Below are 20309 nucleotides of genomic sequence, written 5' to 3'. Positions count from 1 at the left end.
TCATATACCTCTTCCATAAAGTAACAGTGAATTTAAAATAAACCCTTCTAAATGTATCCAAAACAATTATAATGTACTCTGGCTTTCAGAAGGACTATTATTTACATTAACAAAACAGTTGTCTGGTAGGTAAATAATAAACCTGCCAGCCCAAGACCTATAAATCATTGAAGAAAGCAAAAAAGAACCAAGGAACTATGCAAAACAGATTTATAAACACTATTTTAACACTTGATACCCACATATATTCCTTGTGCAAATTTAAATCGCACTTTGATTCTGGTGAGGTCATAGGTCCTGGCTGTCAACATGCTGGTAAAACTTCATAGCATTTGCAGACAAGTTTAAACCAGAGCACCAGAAAGTCTGCCATTACAAAGAAAATAAACACACAAAATTTATGTCATAAAGGGTTGAGCAAATTTAAAGCAGAGAGGATTTATAAAAAAATCAAAAAGTTTAGCAATGATAGAGGAGAAGAGACCAAGTGCCACTGAAAAAATCTAGCTCAGAGATAATTATGTGATTAAAAAGGGTGGGAATAAGACTTTAATTCTCTAGCAATAGAGAAAGAGCTGAAGCAGAAATAGGTTGGCTCAGGGATGAGATCGATCACAAAGGAAAATTGAAGGAGCTAGATGGTTCATGGCCAAATATAAGGGACAAAATCCAAGGGAAGAATCATATTTCACAGGAAGAGTTTAATGAACAAAGTAGACAGTTTGTGGAGAGCTTAAGCAGCAGAATTGTGAACTGATGATGTCCCCGTCTGTGGTACTGGCTGAACAGGACCAAGTTCTCTAGGCGGAAGTGTGAAGTAACAGACTGAAAATATTTTAAGGCCAGTAAAAACGATAAAGTTTATGATGTCAAGGGCATGGCATTTAAAATAATTTTGTCTTCAAGTATAGCTTAAAATATCCTTGAGTGGTAGCAGTAAGAAGTGATCAGTGCCAAAATAACAGGGAGTCACTCTTTAGTTTGCTCTGTCTGCTTTATCATGCTGATCTAATAGTGTTTGAAAGTTCAGGTCAGCATCCATCAGTGTAGGAAATCACTTAGCATTCAAAATTTCACAGGGTGTTCATACATAGAGGTGAACCCTGCCTCCAGCAAGGTCAACATGTGAACGAATAGATTGGATATTTTAAAGCTAAAAATCTAAATTAGTGAGTGATTATTTTCTTTAATAAATAATCCTTTATTTCTGAATGTTTTAAGTATGACATTTCTTGTCTCATAATTAAAATGGTTCCAATATAAAATTCAGTCCCTATAGAGTATTAGCAGAGTATGTTTCACAAGATAAATTCTTTTATGTAGTGGACACTGTAGTGCAGTGACCAGGTTCCTTTCAGTGAAGGACTTACTGCCTCAGCCGCAGAAAGTGCTGTTGCCAGACAGCTTTGAAGTGTCAGACCCTTCAAGGGATTGACTCAGCTGCAGAGAGCCACCTTGCACAAGGTCACACTCGTTCTGGGGTAGCCCACCCCAATGACTGATCTATGCAGGAATATAGGGGCCAGCTGTCTTGGGCCAAGTTATCACAACTCTGAGATCCCATTCTATCTCCAGAGCACCCTGCTGGGATGACCAGATCTGCTGCTGAGCTTGGGCTGCATCTCAACTTCTCCCTTTGGTCAGTCCTGCTTCCTTTCCCTCCCTTCCATAAAGTTGATCCCAAGGATCCTTAAAAGACATTCTGCACTTTAAATTGGGGAGAGGGTGTGGCATTTAGGTTTGTTTAATTATTTATTATTTATTTTTTAACAGAGGTACTGGGGATCAAACCTAAGACCTCATGCATACTTAGCACTCACTCTGCCACTGAGCTATACCTGTCCCAACAATCTGCACTTTAAACTGCATACCAGAGACTGTTTCCCAAGGAGCCCAACTTCTAACATTATAGGACACGCATCAAACACGTATGTAAAAAAATGTATCCAGATTGTGAAAATGTTCAGATTACAGAAAATATGTAAAGAAAAATTTATCCAGATTGTTGAATTATACACATATTTTCAGAGATAATAAAAGATTGAAGGAAAATAATAGCAGAGGACCTAGATGATATTAAGTATATAATTAAGGTTCCAGCTAATATAAACAGTGGTTAAAGGAAGTGTGTGTGAGTATAGTCAGAATATGTCTTTCCATTTTTTTTTTTTTCACAATATTGCTGGAAGTAAAACAGGTGTTGCTCTTGTCTTTTAGAAAATAGAACTCACCTACACTTTATTGGTGGGCAAAATAAAGATTATTCATAGAATTTAAAAGGGCAAAAAGAATGGAAAATTGAAATGGGGAAAGAAAATTTCTGATCATTTTACAGTATTTGTTCACTGATGGTTCTTTTTTCTATCTTCATTTCTAACACTGGTTTGTACACAGACTTTTTAAATTTCACCTAATTAAAATCTGATATTGCATATAGATTTCTGTTGACTTTTTTTAATTTAAGTGAAGTTGATTTACAATGTTGTTTCTAGAATACATCAAAATGATTCAGTTATACGTATATATACTTTTTCATATTCTTTTCCATTATAGGTTATTACAACGTATTGAATATAGTTCCCTGTGCTATAAAGTAGGACCTTGTTGTTTATCTATTTTATATATAGTAGTGCATATCTGTTAATTCTAAGCTCCTAATTTATCTCTTCCTCCCCACCTTGGTAACTGTGTTTGTTTTCTATGTCTGTGAGTCTGTTTCTTTTTTGTAAATAGGATTATTTGTGTCACTTTAAATTCCACATATAAGTGATATCACATAATATTTGTTTATCCCTGATTTAGTTCACTTAGTATGATAATCTCTGGGTCCATTCATGTTGCAGCAAATGACATTATTTATTATTGTTACAGCTGAGTAGTATTCCATTGTATAAATATACCACAACTTCTTTATCCAGTCATCTGTCTATGGACACTTAGGTTAGGTCTATGTCTTGTCTACTATAAATAGTGCAGCTATGAACATTGAGGTGCATGCATATTTTCAAGTTAGAGTTTCCTCCACATATATGCCTAAGAGTGAAATTGCTGGATCTTATGGTAACTCTATTTTTAGTTTTTTAAGGAATCTCCATATGGTTTTCCATGGTGGTTGCACCAATTTACATACCAGCCAACCGTGTAGGCAGGTTTCCTTTTCTCCACACCCTCTCCAGTGTTTATTGTTTGTGGACATTTTAATGATGGCCATTCTGACTGATGTGAAGTGATACCTCATTGTAGTTTTGATTTACATTTCTCTAATAGAGATATTAAGCATCTTTTCATGTGCCTATTGGCCACTGGTATGCCTTCTTTGGAGAAATGTCTATTTAGGTCTTCTGCCCATTTTTTGATTGGGTTGTTTGTTTTTTGATATTGAGCTATATGAGCTGTCTATATATTTGGGAAATTAATCCCTTGTTGTTTGCATCATTTGCAAATATTTTCTTTTAGTAGGTTGTCTTTTCATTTTGTTTGTGGTTTCCTTTGCTGGGCAAAAGCTATATGTTTGATTAGGTCCCATTTGTTTGTATTCCTTTTCTTTCTTTTGCCTTGGGAGACTGACCCATGGAAACATTGCTATGATTTATGTCAGAGAATGTTGTGCCTATGTTCTCTTCTAGGAGTTTTATGATGTCATCTCTCATATTTAAGTCTTTAAGCCATTCTGAGTTTATTTTGGTGTGTGGCCTTTGTAAGGAAGTGTTCTAACTGCATTGATTTATATGCAGATCTTCAGCTTTCCCAACACCACTTGCTGAAAAGATTGTCTTTTCTCCTAAGATTGTCTGCCTCCTTTGTCGCAGATTAATTGACCATAAGTGCATAGGTTTATTTCTGGGCTCTCTATTCTGTTCCATTGATTTATATATCTGTTTCTGTGTCAATAGCACACTGTTTTGATTACTATACCTTTGTAGTACTGTCTGAAGTCTGGGAGGGTTATGCTCCAACTTTGTTCTTTTCCCTCAGGACTGCTTTGGCAATTCTGGGTCTTTTGTGGTTCTGTATAAATGTTATGATTATTTGTTCTAGTTTTGTGAAAAATATCATGAGTAATTTGATAGGGACCACATTAAATCTGTAGATTGCTTTGGGTAGTATGGCCATTTTAAGAATATTAATTCTTCCAATCCAAGAGCATGGGGTATCTTTCCATTTCTTTGAATCATTTTCAGTTTCTTTTATCAATGTTTTATAGTTCTCAGCATCTGTCTTTCACCTCCTTGGTCACGTTTATTCCTAAGTATTTTTTTTTTAATATTATTTTAAAAGGGATTTTTGTTTTTTACTTTCTCTTTCTGATATTTCATTGTTAGTTAAAGAAATGCAACAGATTTCTGTGTGTTAATCTTGTATCCTGCTACCTTGCTGCATTTGTCTATCAGTTTTACTAGAACTTTAAAAGGTTTTCTATATAGAGTATTACATCATCTGCATATAATGACAATTTTACATCTTCCCTTCCAATTTGGATACCTTTTATTTCGTTTTGTTGTCTGATTGCTGTGGCTAGGAATTCCAATACTATGTTGAATAGAAGTGGTGAGAGTGGGCATCCTTGTCTTGTTCCACATTTTAGTGGGAAAGCTTTCAACTTTTCACCATTAAGTATTATGTTAGCTGTGAGTTTGTCATAAATAGCTTTTATTATGCTGAGATATGTTCTTCTATACCCACTTTGGTAAGAGTTTTTGTCATGGATGAATATTGCATTTTATCAAATGCTTTTTCTACATGTATGAAGATGATCATCTGGTTTTTGTCTTTTGTTGATGTGGTATATCACATTGATTGATTTGCATATGTTGAACCATCCTTGTGACTCTGGGATGAATCCAACTTGATCATGCTGTATGATCACTTAAATGTGTTGTTGGATTTGGTTTGCTAATATTTTGTTAAGGATTTTTGCATCTATATTTATCAAAGATATTGGCCTGTAATTATCTTTTTTTGGTAGTGTCTTTGTCTGGTTTTGGTATCAGGGTGATGGTAGCTTCACAGAATGACTTTGGGAGTGTTCCCTCCTCTTTAATATTTTATAGATCTTTGAGAAGGATCAGTATGAGTTCTCCTTTGTATGTTTTGTAGAATTCCCTAGTGAAGCCACCCAGTCCTGAACTTTTGTTTGCAGGGAATTTTTTTTTTTTTAAACAGATTTTATTTCACTTCTAGTGATTGGTCTGTTCAAATTATCTATTTCTTCTTGATTTATTTGGCGAGCTGTAAGTTTCTAGAAACTTGTCCATTTCTTCTAGGTTGTCCAATTTGTTGGTACATAATTGTTCATAGTATTCTTTTAGGATTTTTTTTTTTTTTGTACTTCTTTGGTGTCAGTGGTTATTTCTCCTCTTTCATTTATTTTGTTTATTTGGGTCCTCTCTTTTCTTTTTGGTGAGTCTTGCAAGAGGTTTGTTGATTTTTGTCTATCCTTTCAAAAAAACAAGCTCTTAATGTTATTGATTTTTCCTATTGTTTTTTAATCTATATTTGATTTATCTCCTCCCTTCTGCTGATTTTAGTTTTTATTTGTTCTTCTCTATTTCTTTTAGGTGGTAGGTTAGGTTGTTTATTTGGGATTCTTCTTTTCTGAGGAAGGCCTGTATTGCTATAAACTTCCCTCTTAAGACTGCTTTTGCTGAATCCCAAAGACTTTGTACGATTGTATTTTCTTTGTTATTTGTCTTGAGACTTTTTTGTTTGTTTGTTTGAATTTCCTCTGATTTCATCATTGACCCATTGGTTTTTTTGTAGCATGTTGGTTAATCTCCATGTAATCATTCTTTTCTTGTTCCTCTTCCTATGGTTGATTATTAATTGTGTGCCGTTGTGGTCAGAAAAGACATTAGAAATAATTTCAATCCTCTTAAAATTGTTGAGGCTTGTCTTATGCCCCAGTATGTTGTCTACCCTAGAAAATGTTCCATGTGCATTTGAAAAGAAAGTATACTCTTTTTTTTTGGATGTAATGTCCTGAAGGTATCAATTAAGTCTCACTGTTCTATGGTGTCACTTAAGTCTGTTGCCTTACTCATTCTGTCTGGAAGATCTGTCCACTGATGTCAGTGGAGTGTTAAAAGTCTCCTACTGTTATTGTATTCCCATCAATTTTTCCCTTTATGTCTATTAGTATTTGTTTTATGTATCTAGGTGCTCCTATATTAGGTGCATATATGCTAAACGAGTACAATATCCTCTTCTTGTGTTGATCTTTTTATCATTTTATAAGTCCTTTTTATCTTTCTTTATGACCTTTATTTTAAAGTCTATTTTGTCTGATATGAGTATTGCTATCCCCACTTTCTTGTCATTACTATTTGCATGAAACGTTTTTTTTCCATCCCCTCACTTTTAATCTATGTGTGTCCTCCACCATAAAGTGGGTCTCTTGTAAGCAGCATATTGTAGGCTCTTATTTTGTTATCCAGTCTGTCACATTGTGTCTTTTGTTTGGAGCATTTAGTTTATTGACATGTAAGATAGTTATTGATAGGTATGTATTTATTGCCATTTTAAACTTGGTTTTCCAGTTGATTTTCCATTTTTTCCTTGTTCCTTTCTTTTTCTTTTCATTTTTCCTTTTGTGGTTTGATGATTTCTTTTGGTTTTTGTGAATCTATTGTAGGTTTCTGATTTGTGGTTACCCTGGTTTTTAAGTATATTAACCTAGTACTGAATCTACTTGCTTTAGACTAGTAGTTATATAAGCTCAAGCACTTTATAAAAAAAAGGAAATCTACATTTTCTTAGTCCCCTCCCCCACATTTTATGATTTTGATGTCCTGCCAACATCTTCATGTTTATCCTTGTACTGTTCATTTTAATTATGATAGCTTTCATAATTAAAAAGAAATTACATCCTGGCCTTTTTAAGTGACCTACAATCCTTTTATATATTTGCTTTCTCTGTTGTGATTTTTTCCTTTCCTATAGATTCTTGCTTTTTTTCTATTTAGAGAAGACTTTTCAATATTTCTTTTAGAATAGGTTTAGTATTGCTGTATTCTTTCAGTCTTTGCTTGTCTGAGAAATTGTTTATTTCTCCTTCTACTCTAAATGATAATTTTGCCTCATAGAGTACCCTAGGTTTTAGTTTTTTACCCTTTCAGGACTCTGAATATATCTTGCTACTTCTTTCTGGTTTGCAACATTTCTGTAGAGAATTCAGCTGATAGCCTTATGGGGGTTCCATTGAAACTAACTCTGTTTTTTCTCTTGCTGCTTTTGGAATCATCTCTTTCTCTTTAACTTTTGCCATTTTAATTATAATATGTCTTGGTGTAGGTCTGTTCGGATTCATCTGGTTTGGGTCCCTCTGTGCTTCCTGAAAGTGGATATCTGTTTCCTTCTTTAAGTTTGGGAAGTTTTCAGCTATAATTTCCTCAAATACATTTTTGATCCTCTTTTCTCTTTTCCTTCCCAGATTCCTATTATGCATAGATTGGCATGCTTTATATTCCATAGGTTTCATATATTGACTTTTTTTCACTTGTTCTTCTGTCTCCTTTTGTGATTGGGTGATTTGTTATTCTATCTTCCAGAGCATTTATTCATTCTTCTGCATTATTTAGTTTGCTATTTATTGCCTTTAGCTCAGTTTTCATAGGAATTGAGTTGCCTAATTTTGAGTGGCTCCTCTTTGTTTCTAGTTTCTTATTACAGTGATCTGCATTTCTATTGACAGCTTTTTAAAATTCCTTCAGCATTTTTATTATGTCCTTTTTGAACTCGGGTTCTTGTAGACTAAAAATGTCTGTTTCATTGTTTATTTTTTCAGGGAATTTCTCTTGCTCTTTTAATTGGGAGGAATTCCTCTGCTTCTCCATTTCACTTATATTTCCCTGACTCTATGGATTTAGGAGAAACAGCTATCTACTTTGTTCTTGAAGGTCTATTTTTATGTAGAAGCATTCCTGCGTAGCCTGTGTGAGTCTGTTACTTTTGTTGCAGGGGCTGTGTTTGGTCTGGATGCCTGCCACATCTTTTCTCAGGGTGTGCTGGCCATTAGTCATCTCTCTGATAGGGAGTGTGATTGGTGTTGTGGTAACTAGAGCCTGTACTGGATGTTAGACATGGCTTCCTCTTTTTCTGTGGTCATCACAGCCCTGTTGGGGGGCAGGGTCTGCTCTCCATTTATTGGAGTAGAAGCCTCCAGATCCACTTCTAAGCTGCAGTGTGAGGTAGGCAGGATTGGAGCACTCTCACTTAGAAAAAAGCCACTGAGCATTTCTCTGCAGGAGCTGTCTACCAGGACATGTGCTCTGTGATCTCACCTGTCACCCATTGTGGGCTCACAAAGTACACCGTTGTTGGCAGTGCCCTCAGCCCACCTCAGCTGTGGGAAAGCTGGCAATTGGCATGGATGTCCTTCAGGCACTGCATTCACAAAGCTACCAGCACAGATTGGCTGAAGACACACACCCTGACCCACTGTGGGAGTGCCAGGAATAAGCCCAGACTCCAGCCTTGCCTCCTCCGTGCACACGCCCACAAAGATTTCCTTTGGCTTTGCATCACAATAACTTTTTTGGCCTCCAAAGGCACATTTTAACTAATAACAGAAGGATTCAACACTGAATTCATTCTTACGTAGCCTAAGTATATAAATTTAAATTTTAAGTTGTTTGTGATTTATGCATTCTGTGTTAGTTTGCTAGGGCTGCCAGAACAAAGCACCACAAACTGGGTGGCCCAAACACCAGAAATTTATTATCTCACAGTTCTGGAGGCTGAAAGTTTGAGATCAAGGTGTTGGCAGGGTTGAGTCTTTCTCTGGGCTATGAGGGCTAATCTGTCCCATGCCTCTCGCCTAGCTTCTGGTAGTTTTCTGGTAAACTTCCGTGTCCCTTAGCTTCTGCTACATTACCCTGATTTCTGTTTCATCTTCGCATGGACCTCTGTGTGCATCCATACAGAGAAAATTCTCCCTTTTATAAGGACAGAGTCATAATGCAGTAGGGTCCACCCTAATGATCTGACTTAATGTAATGGTATGCAAACATCCTATTTCCAAGTAAAGTCACATTCACAGATACTGGAAGTCTGGATATCAACATCTTCTTGGAGGACACATTTCAGCCATATATATATGAAAGATTTTTTCATATGCACAAGTAAGTTACAACAAATTCTAGTAAGATATATACATTGAAGATGACCTAGTAATTCCAGTAACATTGCTATAATATTTAGCCTGAGCAGAAGAAAAAGAAAAACTTTATACTTTGTTTTGCTGCGTGTCTTATTTTATCATCAATCTGACGTGGGTAGAATTTATCTCAGTAAACTGACATATATTGACTGTTACTACATGCAAAACATTTTGCTACACACTTTGGGTGATATGAAGATACACAGTTTAGGACTTTGCTTTTTAATAATTTATAATATTGTATTTATAAAAATAGCAAGGATACAAAGACATTTAACTCTACACTCTGCAATTTAAGAAAAATGTTAGAGTCCTTCGGTTTTGTACACATTTCTTCATTGCAGAGTTTTGTTTATACTCTGAGAGCTGGAAGTTGTGAAGAGACCTTGAATCTTGTAATTCTATGAATTTATACCTCCATTTATATTGAGACTGATTATAATAGAACAAGACCTTTTCAACTGATAAAGGAAATTTAAAGCATTTTTATTGCTGAATAAAACAGTGATTGATTGCACAAAAGTTTCAATTGGTAGTTAACTTCTTGTTACAGGATTAGGATTTTACATTTATTTGACATTCATGAAAATTTATCTTTAGGTATTAATTGCTTCAGTTGAGAGTGAACCACTTTAGGCACAGGATCTGGGAAAGTAGTATTTCCTTTGCCTAAAAATTTGCTCTGTGACCCGTTAGCAAACAGCAGACAATATATTATCATTCTTACATAAAATTCGGATTAATGCTATAGCAATTCAATTTCCTTGTCTCACTACTGTTTAAAAAAGAACAAAAATTTAGGCAAGTGAGACCACTCTCTTGAGAAGATGGGTTTAAGTGTCATGATCTGTATAATCCTATAGATTACATAGAATCCCTTTTCACTTCTGAAGCAGTTTACAAGATTAAATTCAAAATGATATCATTTGTATTTTTGGGATAGAGTCTTTTTACAAATCATTTACAACAAGATTTAAGACATACTTAAACTTGGGAAGAGAAGATAAGCTTCAGCAAAGAATTTATGCCTCCCCTATGATATCATCTGCTAAGAATAATGTTAAATCCAACTTCAGATCTTTGTAGAGAAAATTATATGTATAGGCTCCAAGGTAAACTAAAGACAATTGATCAGTAAGATCTACCTCACATAAAGAAAATACCATAATCCACAGGGCATATATCATTCTGGATATCTGAATTATCTAGATTCCTGAGCTATAACCTTTTAAATACTATCAATTAAAATTTTTAATTATTTTTAAAGGCCACATTTCTTCAACATACTCTGTGCTTCACTGTCATGTTAAGTAGAAGATGTTTAATGAAGCTTTCTTGACACCATCGTCATTATCAGTTAATATTTGTTACTTAATACAGCAAAATATGGTTTCAGGCACAGATGTATAATAAACAGGTTGAGTCCTGAGGGGGCCCCGACCAAGACATGGGCTCTGAATTTTCTTTCTTGATGTCAGTTTGCTTTTTAAATATGTCACCTCATTATAGAAGCTGCCTTGTGAAAAATTAATTGGTATCTCATGATTTGATGTTACCTTCTTCTATGTGGCTTTCTTATTGTTCAGGATATTATATTCTTCATTGCGTTAATCACCATCACTCAAAGTTTTATCTCTGACTGAATACTGTTGGCTCAAAAGTCCTTCCCAAAATCTTGTATCGTTTCTTCCGTAGTAAGTATCTCACTTTCAAAAAACATAAAGAAAACACATGCCATATCTTTTTAAGAATTAGGTTAAAAAAATTTTGGAGAGGTAGCTTACTATAAGTTCAATACATACAAGAGAGATTTTTGTAGACAAGACTCTAAAATTTTCTTAGTGCTTTACATTTATTCGAATTCTAGGCGTAAGTAATATGGATCATACTTAACCTACATAAATATTACATTTAGTATCGATTATGAGTACAAGATTACAAATCAAAGAACCTTTTTTATCTTGATTTTTATAGGTAAGACTCAGCTTTTAAAATACATAGTGCATTGAACGATGTAGGAGTTAGGAGCACCAATGTGTGCACAGTGGAAAATATACATATAACTTTGCAGTCAGCCTTACAAGCTCATGGTTCTGCATCCATGGATTCAACTAACTGCAGATCTCTTTTGGCAATGTAGTATTTATTGAGGATAATCATGGGGACGTCTGATTTAAAACAATGGAAAACTTAAAATAAGGCACATACAATACATTTTTAGCAACCTTGGTGATAATGAGGTAGATAATAAATTCCAGAACTGCTAAAACTGAGTTACAACACTAGTTTTAAAATAGCTGCTGATTGGGAAAATAAGCTATATTAATTAAAATGCCAGAGAGCAAGAAAACAAATGTCTAATTTAAAGTCAGATACAAACTTAGAGGTCACAAGGGTAGATCATTCAAATAACAGATCCTGTTTGCAATTTAGCTGCTTCTCACACAGGGAACTGTAGGCAGCTGCCCCAGAGTGAGGAAGAGCAGGAATTTATTTCTGTTACCACAGCTCATGATAACCTTGGGCAACTCCTACTTCTGAAATCCCTTGTGTAATAACATTTAATATCCTGAACATTAACATATTTAGCAAATATTCAATTGGTCAGTAATACTAAAGGACAAAAGATGATTAAAAAATAATCCTGAACAAAAAACTGCCTCCTCAATGAACTCTATAATCATTAAATAAGAGATGAGTTTCCTCAAGAAAACCTAATGTCAAATGATACTGATAATTCAATTGAAAGAGATGAGAACAAACTAAAGCAAATAAGAGACTTATTGGATGAAATTATTGGAAAGGATTAGTTGGTGGTAGGGGGAAGGCTTTTCTAACTAGTTCTGTTTTTCTAATGAGTTCTGATCTAGAAAATATTTAAACGATTTTTACAGATGTTACAATTGTTCAATTGAATAATTAATATGTTATCTGAAGAGTTGTGACTGGCAACTTTCTCCTACATTCTAAATTTTCATTTTTCTATTTTCCTTTTATGAACATATTTTCATATTATGTAATACAGAAGAACAGAATTAAGAAAAAGACAGTAAAATTATAAAGTTTTATCTTAAATGAATACACGCAAGGGTGTTGCAACATATGTAATACACTTCAAATGCTCTTGATCATCTGAACTTCCTGTGACCAGAATTATATTTTACATGATTCACATGGAATATAAAAAGGCAACTACTGAAGAAATACCATATGGATAAAAGCAGTTGTATTCTTTTATTTATTCGTTCTTCTCCGTAAGTTGGGGATTATGTAGCTAGAGTTTAACTTCATCACATAAACACCTAGAGGGAAATACAGGTTCCAGGGCTCCACCCAAGAGTACAGACTATAGCAGCTGGGGAGTTGTTAGATGTTGGGGGGTTCTGTTGTGTTATCAACTCATTTGGTAATTGTTAAGCAGTATCTATGTTTGAAAACTACTGATCAAGCACATCACCTGCTTTATTTTACAGCCATAGAACAAAGAACTAGGTGATTGAGCAATATGCTCAGGGTTTACCTAGCCAGGACGTGAGCTGAAGGTTTCCATCAACCATAAGTTCTGTGCTGTTTTTCCAGCTCACTTCGGTTTAATTCATCCATGATTCACTGACCATTTATTCTGAGTTTTATTGTTCCAATCTTAAATGATTAATTTTAGATACAGTTTTCTTAAACTAGAATATATTGAAAGATTTCAGGGCTTGAATCCTCTGAATTTATGCTAAATTTTAGGTTATTTATGTAAGCCCATTTTTAATCAATGAAGTTTCCATAACTTTTATCAAAAATTTCAAGGAGAAGAAATTATACTACCCCTTAAAATGAAGAACTTTTGTTCCAAATCTGTATCTCTGATTTGTTGTTCAGGGCCACGTCAGAAGTAGAGCATTAACCCCCAGAGGCTTGGTATTTAATATTTATCTTCCTCAAATATATAGGCTACTGGGGGATTTGTTACTACACTTTAATCTTTTTCTCTTCCTCTCCTATTTGTACATAAAATTTATACAAAGTAAGACATACTGAATATTCCTTTTATGATTTTTATTTTCCACTTTTACAATTTCAGAGAAATAAAGAGTAAGAAAATAAATCAAGTGGATAACACATGCACAATAACATCATTGACTTTGTTCCAACATGCCTAGTGTTTGGAAAGTAATTGCATCGTCTGGTCAGGGAATGAGATTCTAAAGTAAAAAAGAAAGGCTTTTCATCAGATGTCTTTATTTGGCATTATATTTTATATGAAAGCATTAGTAATATATATTTAGAAAGAATGCAACAAATACACATACTGTTTTTGTGGTGGGAAATTTTTTGAGGAAAAAATAGAGACTTAAATGTTTTGCAAGAACAAATTCTTCTCTCTCGAGGTTAGAAGAGCAATTTATGATCCTTTGAGCAGTTGATGGAGGACATCATCAAAGTGGAATTACTTTGTGAGAAACCTGTCAGCTTACCTTTACATTAATAGATAATACCTGTGGAATCTATCTGTGGGGAAAGAAAAGCTGTTTCAGTAAGTGGTGTCTCTGTTGTACTTTTCAACCTAAGCTAGTTACATTACCTCAAAGTGGAAAAAAACAAAACAAAACTGCAAAATACCCTTTTTTCTAACCAAATTGACTATTATTGATTATCAGGTACTTCAGATTATGTCAAAATCCTAGCTTTTGGATTGTCCTAATGACCATGCTGGAGACCCAGACTAGTTAAAAGTATGTATTAAAATACATATTATACCTGCAATTGTTTGGATGTTACATCATAATCATAGTGAATTTAATAAGTTGAAGTATCAACTGATAGACCAGAAAAGAAGTTGCAACAAAATAAGCTGCTAAAACTTTCAAAATATAATTTAATATACTGATTTATTCATTGATGAATATTTGGTGAGTGGTGATCCTTTATAATATAATTGGATTTAAAATGCCACTTGTAACAATAAAAAGCTGTAGTAGATTTTATCTTAAGAGAAACATCCATTTTTCTCACTAAGTTTCATGTATGTAAGACTATACATGTCAGAAACATATTATATTCATTTCCATTATGGCCAGGAACACTTAACAAAATGTGACTTATTTGACCCAAAGTAAACCTGTGAAGTCCAGAGAATTTGGTGATATCACCCTTGCTATTTGACATTCAAGTGAGGATTCCTTCCCAATTTTTAATCATCCAACACTCTTCTGTTATATAGCTTGTTCCCCTTCACCCAAACATGGGTGGTGCTGATAGCAGCCATTTGAACATGTTTAACTAATTTATTTTCCTTTAGAGTTCGTGTTGTAGCTCAGCCAAGCATTAAACTCCTCTCTAACTGTAAAATATAAAATTGTTTTTCTTGGAAGTTAATTAAAGGAGGGAGCCTCTAAATGACACTATATTTACTGAAATGCAGAATAATTCTGAATGCAAAGCTGATGTCATTTTTTGAGGTTCTCTAGTGGTAATGGTAGGAGAATATATAAACAGAAAAGATGGAAGCTGTCTTTCTGTTCATCTGTCGTGGTAATGTTGCACAGTGAGCTAGTCTGCTGTACCTTCTGAAGGTTTACTGCACAGAGGGCTTGGGATGTGGGTGGGCACATCTGGGACACAAAAACATATTTGAGGGTCCTATTTTTGTGTGACATCATGTAAAAATGAACATATAACCTTAACATGTTCTTTCAGTTTATAATGTGACAATAATAATTCTCAGAGAAATTAATATGCAAGTAAGTTAACAAATAAATATATTTCCTTAAAAATAATGCATAATTCCAGTAGGATGATAAGTAGTTACATGTCAGGATATATTATGCCTAGGAAATATTCTTTTTAGTTATAAATGTTCATCAAAGACATAATAGGCTTTCAAGAATTGCTTGAGTGGTAAAAGGGAAACAGCTTAGCAAACTATAGTAAAGGAAGGATTTCAGATATGGCAGAGTAAGTTGTTGCAGACAAAGTCTCTAAGAAAAATTAGGGAATTTATTTTTGTTTCTATCTAGTCAGGAGAGTGGAGAGCTACACAGACAACCATGTCTTGTAGGGGCAGGAACCTAGTGAGAAGGGTGAGGAGGGAACAACACTGAGGTGAGCATTACATTGCCCTGAAGGACTCTTTTAGTTCCTTAGCAGCACAAGACCAAAAGGCAGCCACAAAGGAGGTAGGACTCTAAGATGAGAGATTGGCCTTTTTAGGGTCTATAGAAATAAACCTTATAGTTCAAGTCCAAGACAGCAGGACTTGAGGGGACAAAGGTTCCAAAGAAAAGGGAAGAACGTGGATGAAAGTCTGGCATTGTGTCATTTTCCCCTCCTCAAGACATTTGCTAAATTTTATTTGATGTACAGCCAAGAATATAGGAAGTAGAGTCAAAAGTGGCAGGTAAAGATCTGAGCAGCCTCACAGAATGTTTGGCAATTTCACGTGATGGAGGGAAGAAAACTGGAGGAGAAACTCTAGTCGTTATCACTGACTTCCTGTTGGGATCACAGAAAGGTTACACCCTACGAATATGGGTGATGAGAATTAGATCAACTCTCACAAAAATGGGAAGCTCAGTCCTTAACAAGCAAAATTCCATGCTGGAAAAAATTGGTTTGCCCCATATTTAAGGTGCCTGAAAAAGCAGAAGGATATTCTGTCTGGAGGAAGATAATGTGATTATCTCTAAAATTTTTCACAAGTTATGACCAACATTTGATCAAACTTATTAGGCATGCCAGGAAATAGAAAAGACAAACTAAGAAGATAAATAAACAATATGAGCAGATCCAAAGATGAACCAGATCTGGAGTTTCATACTATGGCCTTTATGGACAGTAAAATGCTTAACAAAATTGACAAGATGGAAAATTTCACCATGTTATTGAAATCTATAAATAATAACCAAGTGGAAATTATAGACATAATATAATAATTGACATTAAGAATGCAGTAGATGTATTTAATTACAGATTAGACTATTGAAGAAACGATCAGTGAACTAGAAGAGAGGTTGTTAAAAAAATATATATACAGACTGGAGTACAGAGAGAAAAGAGGGTCTATGATACAGAAAAGAACATACAAGATACATGATATCGATGAAAAGATTTAACAGCTGCAATTGCATATTCAAAATAAGAAGAGAGAGAATGTTATAAAATGTTATAAAAGCAGTATTTAAGAGATAATGGGTGAGAACTTCCCACAACTGATAAAGATACCCGTCCACACAATCCAGAAGTTTAGGAAACATGGAGGAGGACTGGGGCGGGAAGCAAGAAAACCTTAGGAACGTTAGAGTAAAATTAGTTTTTAAAAAATGCATAAGGAAAATTTGAAAAAGCAGCCAGATAAATAAAAGACACATTACAAGAAAAACTGTTTCTTAAAGAACCATGGAAGGCAGAAGATAATGCAATGATATGTTTAAAATGCTGAAAGAAAATATGTGTGAACTAGGAATTCTTTATCCAGGAAAAACACTCTTCAAAAATGAAGATGAAATAAAAATATTTCCAAACAAAACCTGAGAGAACTCATCATAGCAAACCTGCATGAACCTATGTATTAAAAGGAGTTTATTAGATAGAAGAATAATCCCAAAGAGAAGCACAGAAATGAGGATGGAATGATGAGCAGTGGAGCATAAACATGTGGGTAAATCTAATCAATGTAACTCAAACAATGATAATAATAACCCCTCTGGGGTTAAAAAAGAGTTACAGAATTGAAAATTATGACAATTATAGCATAAATGGCAAAGCAGTAGTTTTAAGTGAAATAAGATAGGTTTTAAATCTTTGCATTTTATAGGAAGTACTGCATATTAACTAATAATGATTATGAGTAAAGTTAATGGGCTATTGCTCTCTGTCATAACAAAATATATAATGGAAGCAAAAGTATAATGTGTGAAATGGAATTGAAAATAAGACATTATTGTAGAAAGTGTTTTCCAACATTAATTCACTATTCCTAAACATGGATTCTTTCTAGACTAGTACTGATCAATAGAAATATAATATGAGTGTATGACCATATTAAACAAGTAAAAATAAACATGAAAATAAGCATAATAGTATATTTAATATAACATATCTGAAATAGTACCATTTCAACATGTAATAAGTATAACTATTAATCAGAATTTTACACCCTTGTTGTCAAAGTCTTCAAAATCTGGTGTGCATTTTAGACTTACAGCACATCTCAACTTGAATTAACCACATTTAGATGCTCAGTAGTCACGTGTGCTTAGTTGCTACCATCATGGACAGCAGAGGTCTAGACTGTAGCAGGAATAAACTTGAAGGGCATCTCTATGAATTTGATCTACTGCACCAGTAAGTAGTCTAATGATATTTTAGATACAAAACTTTATATTGTATTGCTTTAATAAGTCATTTTCTGTTTAGAATCTGGAGTTCCCTAATAATATAATCTCAGTAAGTTCCTGAAATATAATGCCACTTAGTGGTATGTATACTAAAATGAAAAGGAGTTTCTGTATGGACTACAATAACATCAGATAGTTCACATCCAGTCCCTTCTAAAAATCAAAGTCAAGACCACTGTCATAGTCATTATTATATACTCAGTGCTTAACCCATAAATCAGTATCTATTAACTATTTATCTATTCTTAGTGTAAACTCAAAAAAACCTAAATGTCAATGAGATGCAATCTACAATAACTGACTAAAGCATGGCATTAATTTTTAGATTATTTAGTATTAAAAAAGATAAGTTAATTAAAAGAAAGTCTGTCACCTTCACCTCATTAAGGTAACTCTTCTATCTTGGTATCAAAGGTAAATGAAAAGCAGACTTTATAAAAATGAAAATGTAATAGCTATTCTTGACCAGATTAGCACTTATTTCTAGAGGCATGCAGACTGTCCTCTACTGTAATCTCTTAATTACTACTTGGGGCCATAAACATAACCAATCTTTAGAAGAGAAATGCAAATATATTGCTTCAAAGACAGAAAAATATTATCTGGTCCAGAGAGTCTGTGTGACAGTTAAATTATGGACTGTAAAAATGTAGCAGCCATATGATTCAGTGAGAACAAGTGAGCACACTTACCATTTAGAAGATTCTACTTTGCTGCCTGGGCGTATTTGTTTGGTTTTTTGTTTCATAATAGAAGCACTTTCTCTCTTAATTGGGAAAGGATTTGGTAGAGTGACATTAAATGTTCTTTTCAGAACAGAATGTCTTAAAAATGGACTGAGCTGTGGATATGCAAACAAGAATAGCATATTTTACTTATATCATTCATGAACTTTGAAAATGTATTATTTTACATAAATCAATGAACTCATTAATGTAAATAACTTGCAACTTATCAACACTATTCATTAATAACTTACACATTTAGATTCCTAGGGTTAATATCTATAGATGTACTTAAAAGTGTAAAAAAAAAAAAATACTAATCATGAGGTTACTAAAATATGTTTAATAGTTTTGTCAAAAAAGTATACATATTTGAGACAGACAAAAATCTTTGGTGAAATCTTAACCATTAAAAAAAAAAAGAAATATATAGTTTTTACATATGTTAATATCAAATAATTTTATTCTCAAAATAAATTTGCTTCCAATGAAGGTACATATTGATTTCCTAGATGTGCCTTCTCTCAACATTTATCCTTTCAACAAATATTTATTAAATGCTTATCTGCCCAAAACTATCTTATTATCTTTAGTACTGTGAACATAAAGTAACAAAAATCCATTTACATTCACCATTCACATACCAATAAAATTGAGAAAGACAAGTTTTGAAACAACTCTAAAAAGTAAAACAAACAACCCAGTGTCTAATTTACAACTGCTGTGAGAAATGTCCACTAAATCTCTTGCCAAAAGAAGATAATTGATGAAAAAAATTAATGGAATATTCTTCACCCAATATGGTTTGAGTGCCTTCTATGTGACTGATACCAGTCCTAACATAGCCCTAATCAACACTTATCCCTTTTTCTCATGCCCCTCTCCTAAACATTGTATTATAGGATATACAGAGAAGTTGGAAATTGAGATGAGTAGTTTATAAGTACATATTTTTGAGAACACTGCATTCATAGATTTATAGTGTTTCATTGTAGACATGTGATAGGATGACAGTTACAGGTTTAGAGTCAGTTTTATGAAGGATAATTAATAGATCTCAGTGAAAATTTGGACTTGGACACTTAAAATTTCTGCAGCCTTTGGAAGGCTGTCTCCCCTTTTTGAATATGAGTTTCCTCATTTTTCAAATAGAGTCAAGGCTATCCACCTTATACAGACTTTCTGGGCATATTAATTGAATTAAAGTATGTAAAGTAGTCTTTGCTCTTGAGAGGCAATATAGCTTCGTGGTCAAAAGCATAGGCTTTCCATGGATTGGAACCCCACCCTTGTTATCTGCTTTCTGTGTGTCCATAAGCAACTTACTTAACCTCTCTGTGCTTTGGTTTTCACATTTGGAAAATGGGAATGACACAATACTACCTATTTTGTAGTATTGTTTTGGGAAATAAATGAGTTAATTTGTTTAAAGCATATCAGGCCTGGTATATCAACATCATTAGGTAAATATCAAATATTATTATTATTATTATGATGATGATGATGATGATTATGATTATTACTTGTATAGTGTCCCCAAAAGTAAATATTTGTCTCCAGTTAGTTAAAAATAAATTTTCTCATACAAAGAGATGGAAAGATATCCTGTGTAAATGGGTTTGAAGAATTAATATTGTTAAAATGTCCATACTACCTGAAGCAATCTATAGATTTAATGCAACCCCTATCAAAATACCCATGATACTTTTCACAGAACTAGAACAAATAATACTAAAATGTATATGGAGCCATGAATAGCCAAAGCAATCTTGAGAAAAAAGAACAAAGTTGAAAGTATCACACTCCCTGACTCAGACTATACTATAAAGCCACAATAATCAAAACAGTATGGTACTGCCACAAAAACATACATGTAGATCAATAGAACAAAATAGAGTCCAGAAATAAACCCCATTCATTTATGATTGATTAATCTACAACAAAGACAGTAAGAATACACAGATGGGGAAAAGACAGTCTCTTTAATAATTGGTGCTGGAAAAACTGAATGGTTACTTGTAAAAGAATGAAATTAGAACA

The 20309-nt window shown here is 33.8% G+C and overlaps 1 protein-coding gene across 1 annotated transcript in view; it reads right to left on the bottom strand.

The window, feature by feature from the left end:
- Window positions 1–9653: 9653 nt before the first annotated feature.
- STPG2 (sperm tail PG-rich repeat containing 2) overlaps window positions 9654–20309 on the bottom strand; it is a 443917-nt gene continuing 433261 nt past the window's right edge. Inside the window, exons 11-12 of the mRNA XM_074343578.1 lie at window positions 18237–18385; window positions 9654–13657 (exon numbers count right to left, since the gene is read on the bottom strand). The gene's annotated coding sequence lies outside the window, so the exon portion shown is untranslated. The remainder of the gene's footprint in view (window positions 13658–18236; window positions 18386–20309) is intronic.

Source organism: Camelus bactrianus, chromosome 2, assembly GCF_048773025.1.
Source record: "Camelus bactrianus isolate YW-2024 breed Bactrian camel chromosome 2, ASM4877302v1, whole genome shotgun sequence".
NCBI lineage: Eukaryota > Metazoa > Chordata > Mammalia > Artiodactyla > Camelidae > Camelus > Camelus bactrianus.
The sequence above is the reverse complement of the archived record's forward strand: the minus strand, read 5'-3'. Positions and strand labels throughout refer to the sequence as shown.